We start from the raw sequence: 16,368 nt of genomic DNA, 5'->3' as shown, positions 1-16,368 counted from the left end.
TTTCATCAGCCACTCAAAATACAAAATATATATAAGCCAAATGGATTGAGCTTATAAAGCTCCAAAGCTTTAAAAGCTTCATAAACCAGAAATTACCGAGGGCGAACATTTGTTGAGCATGTTATCCATGTACATTAAATGTCATTTACCATTTTCTTGCGGACAATCTCGAGCTTTTTATGTCCGAAATTAAAAGCTCTATCAGACTCGAGCTTTCATTGTGACCACAGTCTACAGGACGTGAAAACAAGGCGGTAAATCTTTGAAATAGTAATCATGATAATTAAGACAATGAGAATTGTCGCAAGCTTAGAGCTTACGAATGTTTTCACTGTGTTAATCGCAAGCTCGGCGATTTTATTGCTGGGATGGGTTTAACTGACTGTGAAAAATAAATTTTTCGCCGAGCTTGCGCAATTGGAGCTTTTCTTTGCAAGCTTATTATTTTATTTTTTAAGGAAGTGGAGCTTTTGATTTTTTTTTGCAAGCTCGAGTATTTTCGGGTTCCATTGGCAGGTTTGGAGCTTCCGCTTTATGAAAAGTAATTATTGGTGATTTTTTGAATATTTTGCCGCCATAATTACGAGCTTTTATTGTTAAATTTTATTTTTTTGAAACGTTTTATCCTTGCGCATATATACTTGGCTATTATATGCGTGCGTTTCGAAAGTTTTACGAGGAACCACATTCATATCCACTCATTTATTCAATCTACATATATATATATATATATATATTTTGACGATTGAGATATAAAAAATTCAAGGAACTCGTAAATAAAATTCCCGTCGATATTTTTCATGTAAAAAAAAAAAATTTTTTATATATTTGTATATATTTATAAATCTCCAGGTGTCTCAAATAAATTTTAATTGGTTTAAATAAGCAAAGTTTAAAAATAAAAATATTCAAAAATATCGGGAACCGGAAATCTGTAGAGCGAAAATTAAGTAAAGACAGGAGCGCTAATTCAGAAAACAAAAATAATTGTTTTTTTTTTTTTAAATATTAAGGTCCATTAAAAATAAACGACAGGTTTGGGTTATGACCCATAATCGTTTAGTTTTGACAATTTAAAACTGTGGGCGGTTTATTACGACAGAAATTTAAAAGTCGAACCGGTACTTTGATGCCGATGAAAAATTTTAAGTTTGTTAGCATTAGCTGTGGGAATATTTTGCATCTCAATTTTATATATATATATATATATATATATATATATATATATATATATATATATATATTTTTTTAAATAATTTAATTTCTTTTTTAAGTTTACTCTCCATTTTATTGAAATTTTAAATAAACTATTGATTTTAAACAAAAATCACAAGAGACCTTTTTTGTAGGAAATTTTATTTCCTACAAAAATGTACTCATTAGTTTTTTTCATATCTTTGATAGTTTAGCCAGAATTTAAATTTGAAATAAAAAAAATATTAACTTTTTAATAAAATTTATTAATTATTCATTTTAATTTACATTTACTCATAAACTATCGACTTGAGTAGAAAATTACAAAAGACCTTTTTAGTAGGAAATTTAATTCTCTACAAAATTGTACTCTTTGCTTTTTTTTGTATCTTTGATAGTTTATCCAGAATTTAATTTTTAAGTTAAAAAAACATTTGTTCCTTTTCAAAATTAATTTTTGGCGCCAATTTATTAATTATTTCCATTTACAATTACTCGTAAACAATTGACTTTAATGAAAAATTGTAAGAGACCTTTTTTGTAGGAAATTTAACTCTTTACAAAATTGTACTCTTTAATTTTTTTTGTATTTTTGATATTTAACCCAGAATTTGAATTTTAAGTTCAAAAAAACATGTCGATTCATAGACGCATGTGTGGGTGGAGAAAAAGAGGGGGAGAGGGGGTATATGTGTGGGTGTGTGTGTGTATGTGTGAATAAAAATGATAAAATTGTTGTTGAGAGGTAAAGGGGTTTCTTAGAACAGGGACACAAAACGTTGTGGCGCCCAACGCCCTATGGGGTCTTGGTTTTGACTCTTTTTTTATTTAACTGCTGGTGGGCGATTGCAAGATTGAGATTGAGATAACTTTTAGACAAGTTATGATGAATATTATATTTTTTTATTGTGAGAAAATTTTTTTTCACTTCAATATATTCAAAAAAATTTTTTTTTTTTTTTTCATGCGGCTTTTTAACGCAGGAAATTTTTTTTTTCAAACCAAAAGTCTCAGACCGGAAATGAATTTTTTTTTTTTTTTTTTTCAAATCTAGTGCTGTAGTCATATATTTACTTTCCTATATTCCATCGATGTAGTTTTTTTTTTTTTTTTTCATATATTTTCATAAAATTTTCTTAAATTAGACAAAAAATATTCGCGCCTTTTACTTCTAATCAAAATAACTCTTAAACTATCAACTTTACAAAAAAACTTTATCAGTCTTTTTTTATAGAAAATTTAATTCCCTACAAAAGTTATTTATATACTTTTTATCGTATCTCCAATAGTTTCGCTAGAATTTGAATTCGAAGTTTCGTAAATTCAACTTTTTCTCAAATTTTGAAAAATTAATTTTTTTTTTCTTCCAAAAAATGAAAACTTTCTCAAAATTTCATTTATATCTTTTTTTTTGACTTCAACAAAATTTTTTCCGCTTACTAAAAAATATTATTTTATATTTTAGAAAAAATTCATTTAAAAAAAAAAAAAAAAAATTCTGTACTTTGACCTTGCGGAAATAAATTGGCGCACGTACATACATAATACCAAGTATGTAATTACAGGATATTACATTTTTTTAGTATGAAATTTTATTGAGTAAAAAAAAAAACGTTGCAATTTTTTTTTTTTTTTTTTTTTTTCTTAATTGTCTAGTATATTGAGATATTAATAATTATTATAAATAATTTATAATTTTTTTTAGAAATAATGAGATAGTTTGATGATAATAATTATGGTGAATTTAAAAAAAAAATAAAAATTTTATTTAGGCGCGTGGTCAATAAAAGATCGAGGTCGTTAATCGGCACCCATTATATAAAAATTCTTCGGATGCGTTTGATGTTGTATTCACTTTTTAATCAACTAAATTTACCGCCTTATATAAGAAAACATTTCATATATATTTTTATAGTCATTATTATATATATATATATATATATATATATATATATATATATATATATATATATATATATATATATTAGGCTGTGCCGACAGAACTAATTTTTTTTCCATGAATGGCATGAAAATTTTGGTGAAAATACCGAAATAAGGGTCCTGTTAAAATTTGAGCCCTTAATATTAAAATTAAAAGGTCGCTAATTGTAATTTTTCATTTCCCATTTAAATAACATGGGAAATTTTTTTTTTTTCATTAGGAATTTTATAACTCGTCAGCGAATCAGTGGATCGAAAAGGTCGAGTTACATTTTTTGTTGGAAATTGAACGCTCTACAAAAAAGGTCTCTTATTATTTTTCGATAAATTTCATTTTTCAAAAGTTATTCGAGGTCAAAGTTGAAACTATAGTAAATTTTAGTATTAAGTAACTTTTCCGGCGAAACTATCAGAGTTTTCACAAAATTTTATATGACCTTTTTTGTAGGTCATTTCATTTCCCACAAATTATCTCTTACAAATTTTCCGAAATTTTTGAAAGTTCTTTAGTTATTTGCATTTAAAAATAATTAATTAAAATCGGCCAGAAGATTTTTTGTCAAATTGACATTTAAATGCAAATAACTAAAGAACTTTCAGGAATTTTAAAAACTTTGTAAGAGATAATTTGTGGGAAATGAAATGATCTACAAAAAAGGTCCTATAACATTTTGTGAAAACTCTGATAGTTTCGCCGGAAAAGTCACAAAATACTAAAATTTACTATAGTTTCAACTTTGACCTCGAATAACTTTTGAAAAATGAAATTTATCAAAAAATAATAAGAGACCTTTTTTGTAGAGCGTTCAATTTCCAACAAAAAATGTTTATCGACCTTTTCGATCCACTGATTCGCTGACGAGTTATAAAATTCCAAATGAAAAAAAAAAAAATTTCCATGTTATTTAAATGGGAAATGAAAAATTACAATTAGCAACCTTTTAGTTTTAATATTAAGGGCTCAAATTTTAACAGGACCTTTATTTCGGTATTTTCACCAAAATTTTCATACCATTCGAGAAAAAAAAAATATTTTTTTCAAGACCACTTTACCCCCCCTACTACTGAAATATCAAAAAAAATAACAGGTACAAATTTATAGGAAATTTAATTTCCGACAAAATTGTCCCCATAAATTTTTTTGATATTTTCTATACTTGAGTCGTAATTTAAATTTGAACAAAAAAAAAAAAGTTGTAATAAATTTTTGATTTACAAGTTAAAATAATTGAAAATAAATAATTATTTCCATAGTAATTATTATTACCATAGCATTAAATTGTGTGACTACATTTAGTGTGTATTTATTTAAGATCCTATCGATTTAAAATAATCAGATTATTCGGATGACTTACAATCGTCGCGACAACCAAAGTTACTGGACAAACAAATATACAATAGTGTCCACATTGATATTCTGGATAAGATATTTATGTAAGATCGTTGACGGAACGAGCTCCGTAATTCATACACTCGATATTTGCACTGGGATAATTTTTTTTATTTTTTGTTTTATTTTTTTTATTTATTTCTTGGCATTTTATTACACGCATACCGGTTCTGCGTGCACATCAACATCGACTGCACCTTGCGATTTTATCTCCACACGTGCTCGTAACGTGGGATCGCGAGCGAGAAATTTTAAACGCTTTAGCGCCACTAGACGTCTCAGGAAATTTGTTTTCTGCACGTTACTTTTAGATCCTTTGTGGTAATTACATACTTAATGATCTCATTCCCGGCATTTTATTTTTTAAATAAAATATTTCTTGTCAGTGAATTCAGAGACTGGAATTCGAATAAATCGTGAGAGCTTTTTGATGGATTATTTTGATTTTTTAAATTCATACTACGATAAATTGCGTTTAAGGCATTTTTTATGGTAGAGTTGGAAAAAGCATCTAATTTTCTATAGGAAACATCCTGAACTGCAGATAAATTATTTGTATGATGAAAAGTTTTCTAGTGGAAACGGAATTTCGGATTTTATTATAAATTCGTTTTTTAATGATAACACATTAATAAAATATAATAAGGATCTATTGAATGACAACACTGAAAAAAGCATCAAATTTCCTTTGAAAAACACCCAAAATTACAAATCAATTATCCCCATAACCAAGAAATTGCTAGCGTAAACCAAATTTCGAATTTTATGACCAATTCGTTTTTTAATGATAACACATTAATAAAATATAGTAAGGGTCTATTCAATGGCGCTACTTAAAAAGCCATCAAATTTCCTATAGAAAACACCCAAAATTACAAATCAATTAGCCCCATAACCAAGAAATTGCTAGTAAAAACCAAATTTCGAATGTTATGACCAATTCGTTTTTTAATGATTACACATAAATAGAATGCGATAAGGGAATTTTCGATGGCACCCGGGAAAAGGGCATCAAATGTCCTATAGAAAACACCCAAAATTACAAATCAATCATCCCCATAACCAAGAAATTGCTAGCGAAAACCAAATTTCGAATTTTATGACCAATTCGTTTTTTAATGATAACACATGAATAGAATGCGATAAGGAAATTTTAAATGGCACCCTCGGAAAGGGCACCAAATTTCCTATAGAAAACACCCAAAATTACAAATCAATCATCCTCATAACCAAATAATTACTAGAAAAAACCAAATTTCGAATTTTATGACCATTTCGTTTTTTACTGATAACACATAAATAGAATGCGATAAGGGAATTTTTGATGGCACCCTCGAAAAGGGCATTAAATTTCCTATAGAAAACACCCAAAATTACAAATCAATCATCCCCATAACCAAGAAATTGCTAGCCAAAACCAAATTTCGAATTTTATGACCATTTCGTTTTTTAATGATTACACATAAATAGAATGCGATAAGGGAATTTTAAATAGCACCCTCGGAAAGCGCACCAAATTTCTTATAGGAAACACCCAAAATTACAAATCAATCATCCCCATAACCAAGAAATTGCTAGCCAAAACCAAATTTCGAATTTTATGACCATTTCGTTTTTTAATGATTACACATAAATAGAATGCGATAAGGGAATTTTAAATAGCACCCTCGGAAAGCGCACCAAATTTCTTATAGGAAACACCCAAAACTACAAATCAATCATCCCCATAACCAAATAATTACTAGAAAAAACCAAATTTCGAATTTTATGACCATTTCGTTTTTTACTGATAACACATGAATAGAATACAATAAGGACTTTTTTAGTGCCACCATTAAAAAGGGCATCAAATATCCTATAATAAGCACCCGGACCTTCAAAACAATTCACCCAGTAACCAATCAAAATTCAACAAACCCGAAAATACCAAATTTTCCCCATTTACGAATTGGTCAAATTTGAGCGTCTAGGCCATAATTGACCCTAACAAAAATTTCTCACATCATTACCGGTAATAAAATTGACTTTTCTAGATTAAAAAAAAACCATTAAAACACCATGTAATTTCGTTATTTACTTTAAAAGTTATGAATAATTAGTTGACATTCAGCGAATTGGTTTGTAAATTCACCGGCAATTCCCAAAGAGCTTTCATATTCACATATATTTTGTTTAATACATATTTTTATTATCCATACCCTTAACAGTGGGTATATTCAAGCAAAAATTTATAGCCTACCGTTATTATAGCCAAGGATATTCGACTACAAATAGCCTATGGTATATTATATGGTTTTCGTAGATCGTATAACGGCCGTATATCACATATTATCACCGAACCGACAGAGATTAAAAGCCACTAGTGTTTCATCTATTGCGATTTCGCTGGCAATATTTTGTTTATTGTTGTACCACAAGACGCAAAGAGAATAAAATAATATTCCAATTATTTTAAAAACTATCAATTCTGTCTGTGACGGGTGAGTGAAACAGATACAAGAGCAAGGCAACAACGAAAGTTAAGAACCGAGCCAACTTTTATTTTCGGTTTCGCTCGAATTTACTTATTTATTTATTTTAATTGCTGTTTAATTAAAATGCCGACTTTTTATTACGACTGTTGGTAGTTTTATTTCTAAAAACGATACTAAAGATATCGTCCTCAGGTGGTCTCTTTGATATATTCTGTCGTTAAATTCAGATAGTCAAGTCAACTATGATGTCTCTATTCCACGCGATGACCAATTGAGTCGTTAAAATTTTTTTTTTTTTTTTTTTACGACCGTTTTTTTTATTAGGGACGAATATTGTAGGTAAGTAGGTGATTTTATTCAGAATTTAATTAACTAGGAAATCTGTTTATTGGGTTTTTTTTAGTATTTTATTGGGACCAAAAAATGCATTCGAATGCTAAAAAAAAAATCCGCGGGAATTTTTGATCATTATACTTTCTCTCGAATTTTTCACTGAGATTCTATGGGACAAATTTCATTCTTATGCAGGTCATTCTCTTCGAAATTTAATGCAGTTTAAGCTCCAACCATTAATTTTCATGAAAAAAATTATTTAGATACTTAAAATTGCATTTGAATGCAAAAAAAAATCCGCGGGAATTTTTGATCATTATACTTTCTCTCGAATTTTTCACTGAGATTCTATGGGACAAATTTTATTCTTATGCAGGTCATTCTCTTCGAAATTTAATGCAGTTTAAGCTCCAACCATTAATTTTCATGAAAAAAATTATTCAGATACTTAAAATTGCATTTGAATGCTAAAAAAAATCCGCGGGAATTTTTGATCATTATACTTTCTCTCGAATTTTTCACTGAGATTCTATGGGACAAATTTTATTCTTATGCAGGTCATTCTCTTCGAAATTCAATGCAGTTAAAGCTCCAACCATTAATTTTCATGAAAAAAATTATGTGGATACTTAAAATTGCATTTTAATGCAAAAAAAAATCCGCAGAATTTTTGAACAAATTTTTGGTCATTATAGTTTTTCTTGAATTTTTTTCTACGATTCTATAGAGCGAATTTTATTGTTATGTAGGTCATTCTCTTCAGAATTGAATGCAGTATGAGCTCCGATCATTAATTTTCATAAAAAAAATTTTTTAGTTTGTTAAAATTGCATTTTAATATAAAAAAAATCCACGGGAATTTTTGAACAAATTTTTGATCATTATATGTATTCTGTAATTTTTTCTCTACTTCCCTCAGTCTAAAAGTACTTAAGTCATACATCATTTTACTCGTAATCAATCATACTACACCCACCATTAATTATTTAATGTCAAAAAAATTTTTACATCCCCAAAAAATGATTTTGATTGATAAAATTCAAATTTCCCCAAAAAACTTGGGATTAAAAAAAAATCCCACAAAAAAACATAAGCCTTTATTTTGACAAGTACGTCAACACCATATAAAGTACACAAACGAGGCGATAGCATCTTGAAATTTTATTTTATTGGTTATATTTCATTTTTCATTCATATGCTAAATTTTATATTTTTTTTCCTTATCCGCGTACTTGGATTCGTTACGCGGCATCAATACACTTATGTTTGCTCACTCATTTTTCAGGTCGTAAAATAATAAATAAATTTATAATATAAAAAAAGGAACGTGATTTTTTAGAATAAATTTTAGTATGCCAACAAATGAGAGTCACTGACATGAGAGACATAAAAATTCAATTCTTACGGCTTTAAAAATTCTTCTTTGCATTTATTGCGTGATATTCTCATTCAATTGGTAGTGCCGGGTCATTTCGTTTATATTTATTGAGACTTTTAGGAGTTTTGTTTATTTAATTAACGAGATTTTTCAATTTTTTTTTTAAATTCATTTATGCCTTTTTTAGATTATTTAATTTCGACTTTTAATTGCTTCATTATTATTTATTTTATTAATTAAAAAATTTTAAATGTCATTTTAAAAAAATTTCTGACTTCTAGAAAATTTCGAAAACTTCTAGAAAATTTACCGTCAAGAAAATTTATAAAACACTTGAAATTTTTCTAATAAACGGAATCTTTTTCGATGTGAGCAAAATTTTTAACTTCTAGAAAATTTAGGATTCTAGAAAGTTTAGAAAACTTCTAGAAAATTTTCAAATAGAAGTCCTATGGAATAGTCTAGAAATTTTTTAATGTACGTATTTCTTACGTCGGAATTTCAAAATAATTTTTTGGAACTTCTAGAAAATTCAAAGGTCTAGATTTCGAAAACTTCTAGAAAATTTACCGTCAAGAAAATTTATAAAACACTTGAAATTTTTCTAATAAACGGAATCTTTTTCGATGTGAGCAAAATTTTTAACTTCTAGAAAATTTAGGATTCTAGAAAGTTTAGAAAACTTCTAGAAAATTTTCTAATAGAAGTCCTATGGAATAGTCTAGAAATTTTTTAATGTACGCATTTCTTACGTCGGAATTTCAAAATAATTTTTTGGAACTTCTAGAAAATTCAAAGGTCTAGATTTCGAAAACTTCTAGAAAATTTACCGTCAAGAAAATTTATAAAACACTTGAAATTTTTCTGATAAACGGAATCTTTTTTGATGAGAGTAAAATTTTTAACTTCTAGAAAATTTAGGATTCTAGAAAGTTTAGAAAACTTCTAGAAAATTTTCTAATAGAAGTCCTATGGAATAGTCTAGAAATTTTTTAATGTACGTATTTCTTACGTCGGAATTTCAAAATAATTTTTTGGAACTTCTAGAAAATTCAAAGGTCTAGATTTCGAAAACTTCTAGAAAATTTATCAACAAGAAATTTTATGATGTTCCATAGATATTTCCTAAGATGCGTAATTTTTATTTTGATATTTTTAACTTCTAGACAATTTAGAAATCTAGAAAGTATAAAAAGCTTCTAGAAAATTGAAAACAGCAAATTTCCTGTTTCCACAAAACTTCTAGTCGACGGTATTTTTATTTATGAAATTAAACAAAAATCCACCTTCTAGAAAATTCGTAAAACTTCTAGACTTCAAAAAAACTTCTAGAAAGTTATGAAATAAATTTCTTCGATTTTAAGTATCATAATTATACAATTTCAATGGACGACTAAAAAAAATCGATTTCTAGAAAGTTCTAAAATTTTCTAGAATCCTCAAAACACCGAAAAAAAAATTTTAAATTATTTTTCACGCACAAGAAGATCAAAAATATCTTTTCAAGTCTAAATAAAAATTTTTTTCAAAACTTCTAGACAATCCAAAAATCTTCTAGATTAAAAATAAAAAAATTTTATATATTAAATATTTAAAATTCTTTCTCAACATTATCTAGTGCCAAAATACAAACCGTGGGTAATCATAAAAGGCAAAGAAAAATAATAAAAAAAGTTTAAGGAAGAGGAAAGAGGGTGAGAGAGTGGATAAGAAAAAATAAGTATGTATATAGACTTTCTTTAGGTCCTCATACAGAGCCTCTACTCTCGGTTATTCGTCTGGGTTAGTTATGACTTGACTAAGAGGCCGCCTTCCTCGAACAACTACAGCAATACAGCGCCTTCTTATTCTTATTCTTCTTTTTATTTTTTTTTTCCTTCATCCTATATTCTTATCCTTTTCACTCCTTTTCTTTCTTCTCCATCTATTTTTCCCATACATCATCTTTTCTCTCCTTGTATATATATGTGTATATATAAACTCATTCCACGCACCGTTCACATTCTTCTCATTTCATCCAATCGATCTCCAAAGATTTTTTTCTGATGATTTTTTTTATAAAATTTGTTCGAAGAAATCTAATTGTTACTTTTTAAAATTAATACCTCAGAATCTAATGAAGTTACAAACTTCCGGTTATGGTTAAAAAAATTTTAAGTCTTTTTTGGATGATTTTTAAAAAAAATTTGTCGCGATATCTCGTCTAGATTTTGAGTAAAAAAATTTTTTAATAACAGTCAAAATTGAACTTCTAGAAAGTTTCTCCAAAATTTCCAGGAGCCTGAAATTTTCTAATGGGCCCAAGTCTAGAAAATTAAAAAAAAGGAACTTCTAAAAAGTTTTAATAGAATCTAATTTTTAAAACTCTAGAAAATTTACTTAAAAATCTATAGAAAATTTTGAAAATCATTGAAAAGGTTTTTATTTAACTTCTAGACAGCTCAACAACTTCTAGAAAATTTGATAAAAATTTTCTTATGCACAAAATTTAATAATTAACACAATTTTCTTCTAGAAAATTTGTAGAAAGTATTAGCATCTAGAAATATTTAAGTTCTAGAGAATTTTAAAACTTTCTAGAAGACATTGCTGAGAAATTCTATGAAAAATTAAAAATTGTAGTCAGGATTTTCTAACAAAAAATTAATAAAAACAACTTCTAACAAAATTAAGAAATCTCCTAGAAAGTTCATTGAAATTATAATTCATGAAACTTCTAGAAAATTCAAATATTCCTAGAAAAAATCATTGATTAAGAATTTCTTGAACCTTATAAAAAACTGAAAATTCTAGTCAGAATTTTTCTAACAAAAATTAAAAAGCAAAACTTATAGAAAATTTTTAAATCTCCTAGAAAATTCATTCAAAAAAGTCCAAAAAATCTACATTATTTCTTTTTCATTAAATTTTTCGTGTGATAAAATGAATGATTTCTCATTCTCACTATATATATATATATATATATATATATATATATATATATATATATGAATATGAATGTATGGAGAAAAAAGATAGTGGATTTGTACAGAACTTAATTGTTTTTGGTCTGGCAATTCTCTATGCGGTTTCAAAGTTATAATTTTTTTCTTTATTAACTTTTTAACTACAATCCTTTGTTACAGTGTATACGTTACTTATTGAAATCAAATGTATAATATAACAAAAGTCACTTAAGATTTTTTTTGTACCACAAAAAAAAAAAAAAAAAAAAAAAAAAAAAAAAAAAAAGAATTGTTTTAAAAATCGGAGTTATTAAGATCAAGTTAAAGAGCTGATTAAAGTAAGTGATGTTAAAAAAAAAAAATTAATAACTTCCTTTCTAGTTTATAATTACTTTACTTGGATATGTAAATCCTGATTAACTTGTTTAATAGAGATGTTTTATAAATAATTAATTGAGTTCTTATCAATATTTTTTCTCTTGAAAATAAAATTTATGAGGTGAAAAAAAAAGATGATTTTTATATCTATACATATTCGAAATTGATAATTTTATACTTGAAATTTTATAGGAAAACTTCTAGAAAATTAAAAAATTTTCTAGAATGTTTTATTGACTATAAGTCTTTAGAGACTCTATTGTCTTATTGAGAAGGTTTGCATGTTTTAGGTTTCCACTATATTAAATTGGTGTAAAATTCATTTCGCTGCGAATCCTAGACAAATCCTAGACAAATCCTAGAGAAATCCTAGAGAAAACTTAGAAAAATTCATTTCGCTGAGAATCCTAGACAAATCCTAGACTTATCCTAGAGAAAACTTAGAATCTCTGAATAAATATTTAATCGGTTGGAATTTTACTCAGAATTTTGAAATTTTAGAAGACTCATTTGACTTCTAGAAAATTTCCAAGCTTCTAGAAAGCTAGAAAAAAATTTAGTTCGACAATTTTTTTCAAAATCAGTCTGTACAAAGAACATTCTTTTGAGTTCTAGAAAATTTTCAGTTCATAGAAAATGAAAACCAATTTCTAGAAGGTACTTACTAGAAATTTGTTGAGCCTTTGAATAATAATTCAATTATCTGGGATTTGATGTAAAAATTTTTCAAAAATCTTAATTTCTAGAAAATTAATGCAACTTCTAGAAAAGTTTCAGTTTATAGAAAATGAACAAAATATTTCTAGAAAGTATTGACTAGATATTCATAGAGCATCTAAATAATAATTTAATTTCTAGAATTTCATATAAAAATTCATCAAAAATCGTCATTTCTAGAAGATTAGTACAACTTCTAGAAAATTTATACTTCTAGAAAGTTAAGGAAAAAAAGTTTCCCCAAATTTATCAATTTTACTGTTAAAAATCCTTTACTTCTAAGATATTTTTTCAACTTCTAGAAAGTTAGATAATCTTCTAGAATCTTCATAATAAAATGATTCTTAGAAAAATAATTTTTTTCTTAAGAATTTTTGAAATATTTGAGATTATTTACACTGAGGTACATATTAAAAAAATGTATGCATATATCTATATATATATATATATATAGTTGGGATATAATGTTAAGCATAAATTGCAGAATGCCTGAGCTCGTTAGCCGAAAAAGTCTTTTCGCCTTGAGGTGCGTTACGACGCTAGACCTCCCGGCGTGGGCCAATTGTTTCTTAGCATTCCTCTCATATGCCACCGTCCTAATATATATATATATATACATATATATAAGACTAAAAAAATTTTAAAAGATATGACTGAGTTATTTTACGCGTAAGTCGGATGCAGAAAGAACTGGGAGGTCCGCGGAAACGCGCTTTTAAAAAATCTATAAGCGTTACATTTTTTTTCACCTCCAATTAACTATTTTTATTTAGCCCATGTCCAAAAATTATTTTATACTCTGACATAAATTACAAAACTTCATACATTTAGTCTCGTTCTTTTTTTCACTCTTTTTTGAGAGTCTCTTAACAAAAATCCTCTTTTACAGGCAAACTATCAAAGATACAATAAAAAGTCACTGAAACATTTTTGTAGAGGATGAAATTTCCTATAAAAAGTGTTTTTTTACTTTTCCACATATATGCAATAGTTCGCGTGTAAATTTAATAAGAAGTTATTTTTAGTAAAAATTTTTCTAGATAACCTCAAAAATTTAAAAAAAAGAAAATTTGCCATGAATGGGACTCGAAGCATGAATGATAGTTATGTTATAAGCTCACGAGCCTGACAATAGACATCAGTTTGTCATTTTGTCGGTTATTATTAAGTTGATCGACTACAAACGTCTAAATCTGGTCTTTTAACACACAGCAGTAACCAGATTAACGTCTATATTTACTCTTATTATCCATGCATTTAAATGAGACTAGAAATCTTTTATTTAAATGATACAATAGCCAGCCATTGTCGTGTCATGAGTTAATCCATCTTCCTTACTGCGACAAATGTCCAAGGACACTTGTCTATTTCTTGCTACTTTTTGCTTCTACTCCTATTCCGACCCCTTCTTATAATTCTACTATTGCTACGCATTACTACGGAATTCTATGGTGACAGTGACGACTAAATCTACATTTTTTTTGCTACAGTATAAGCGCATTATATATATTTATTTAGACAGCTGTGTTAATAATTTCCTCGGAAATTCCAATCAAATATTTTTTTTCGATGCTAAGTTAATCGATTTGAAGTAATGGGTGATTTCTGTTGGAAAGTTTTATGCTTTTTGATAGTGGTATTGTTTTGAATTTGGTGGTAAGTGATAATTTTTATATAATGGGCCAAAAAAGTAAATTTTGGAAACTCGGGAATTTTGTATTTAATGAAATTTTATTAGTTATTAGGGAAATTCAATTGAAATTATGGGTGTTTTCTATGGGAAATTTGATGCCCTTTTTAATGGTGGCTCTGAAAAAGTCCTTATCATATTTTATTCATGTGTTATCAGTAAAAAACGAAATGGTCATAAAATTCGAAATTTGGTTTTTGTTAATAATTATTTGGTTATGGGGATAATTGATTTGTAATTTTGGGTGTTTTCTATAGGAAATTTGATGCCCTTTTCGAGGGTGCTATCAAAAATTCCCTTATCGCATTCTATTTATGTGTTATCATTAAAAAACGAAATGGTCATAAAATTCGAAATTTGGTTTTTACTAGCAATTTCTTGGTTATGGAGATGATTGATTTGTAATTTTGGGTGTTTTCTATAGAAAATTTGATGCCCTTTCCGAGGGTGCCATTTAAAATTCCCTTATCGCATTCTATTTTTGTGTAATCATTAAAAAACGAAATGGTCATAAAATTCGAAATTTGGTTTTTACTAGCAATTTCTTGGTTATGGGGCTAATTGATTTGTAATTCTGGATGTTTTCTATAGGAAATTTGATGGCTTTTTAAGTAGTGCCATTGAATAGACCCTTACTATATTTTATTAATGTGTTATCATTAAAAAACGAATTGGTCACAAAATTCGAAATTTGGTTTTGGCTAGCAATTTCTTGGTTATGGGGATGATTGATTTGTAATTTTGGGTGTTTTTTATAGGAAATTGGATGCCCTTTCCGAGGGTGCCATTTAAAATTCCCTTATCGCATTCTATTTATGTGTTATCATTAAAAATCGAAATGGTCATAAAATTCGAAATTTGGTTTTGGCTAGCAATTTCTTGGTTATGGGGATGATTGATTTGTAATTTTGGGTGTTTTCCACAGGAAATTTGATGTCCTTTCCAATGGTGCCATCAAAAATTCCTTTATCACATTTTATTCATGTGTTATCAATAAAAAACGAAACAAAAAAAAAATTCGAAAATTTTCTACTGTGTAATTTTCTCACTCCTCTTTATTCTCAACCTCGACCACGAAATCCCCAACCTCTAGACCACGTAAACTTCTGGAATAACCCAAAACCTAGACCATAAACCCTTATAAAAAATTTTATCTCCCCTATAGACTAGTTTTTCAGCCATACTGAAATTTCTAGTCCACAGACCAGTGCTCGAGTCTCGAGGAAAATCGATATGAAAAAATAAAATAATTACCATTAGCAGCGCAACAAGTGTCATTTAACCCACTCAATTTCGCAGTGCATTGAAAACAAGTCGGAAAAAATAGAAGTATAGTAAATCTAAAAAAATGACGGCAATAAAAAATAAAATAAAATTTAATGACCCGTACCTTGAATAACACATTACTCAAATGTTAAAATACCGTTGTTACTTTTTATTAATAAAAATAATAAAAACAATAATTTTTAGTATCCTTGTCTTCGTGCCGTAATGTCGTCTAACAAATTTGTTTCAACTCTTTTGACAAATGTACGGGTATTTGCAGTTCGTACCAGGGATGTATGAGAGATAAAATGAAAAAATGAGCTAGTGAGCGCGAGTAAGCAGCAGAGGAATGGCAAGAGGGCTGAAGAGTGAAGAAGAGATCGAGGGAAAGGGGAAAGGAGAGGGAAGTGCGCCGTCGCTGTGATTTGGGTTACTAAACTGTAAACAAATTCAAACTTTTTGTCCCATCGATTATCGATCCCTGGCTTTGCTTCTCTTTTACGTTCACTCTAGTCAGTTATTTTTTTTTTTTTTTTATTTTTTTTGTGTGTTGTCTATGAGGGTGCAGAGACCTCGAGAGATTGATGGTGGTGGGTATTTATGTCCGTGTACGGAGTACGGAGGGATCTGAGGGATGTAAACATGTCGATTTTATTTATACT

The sequence above is a fragment of the Microplitis demolitor genome, chromosome 9 (genome assembly GCF_026212275.2).
Source record: "Microplitis demolitor isolate Queensland-Clemson2020A chromosome 9, iyMicDemo2.1a, whole genome shotgun sequence".
Lineage (NCBI taxonomy): Eukaryota > Metazoa > Arthropoda > Insecta > Hymenoptera > Braconidae > Microplitis > Microplitis demolitor.
Note: the sequence above shows the minus strand (reverse complement) of the source record.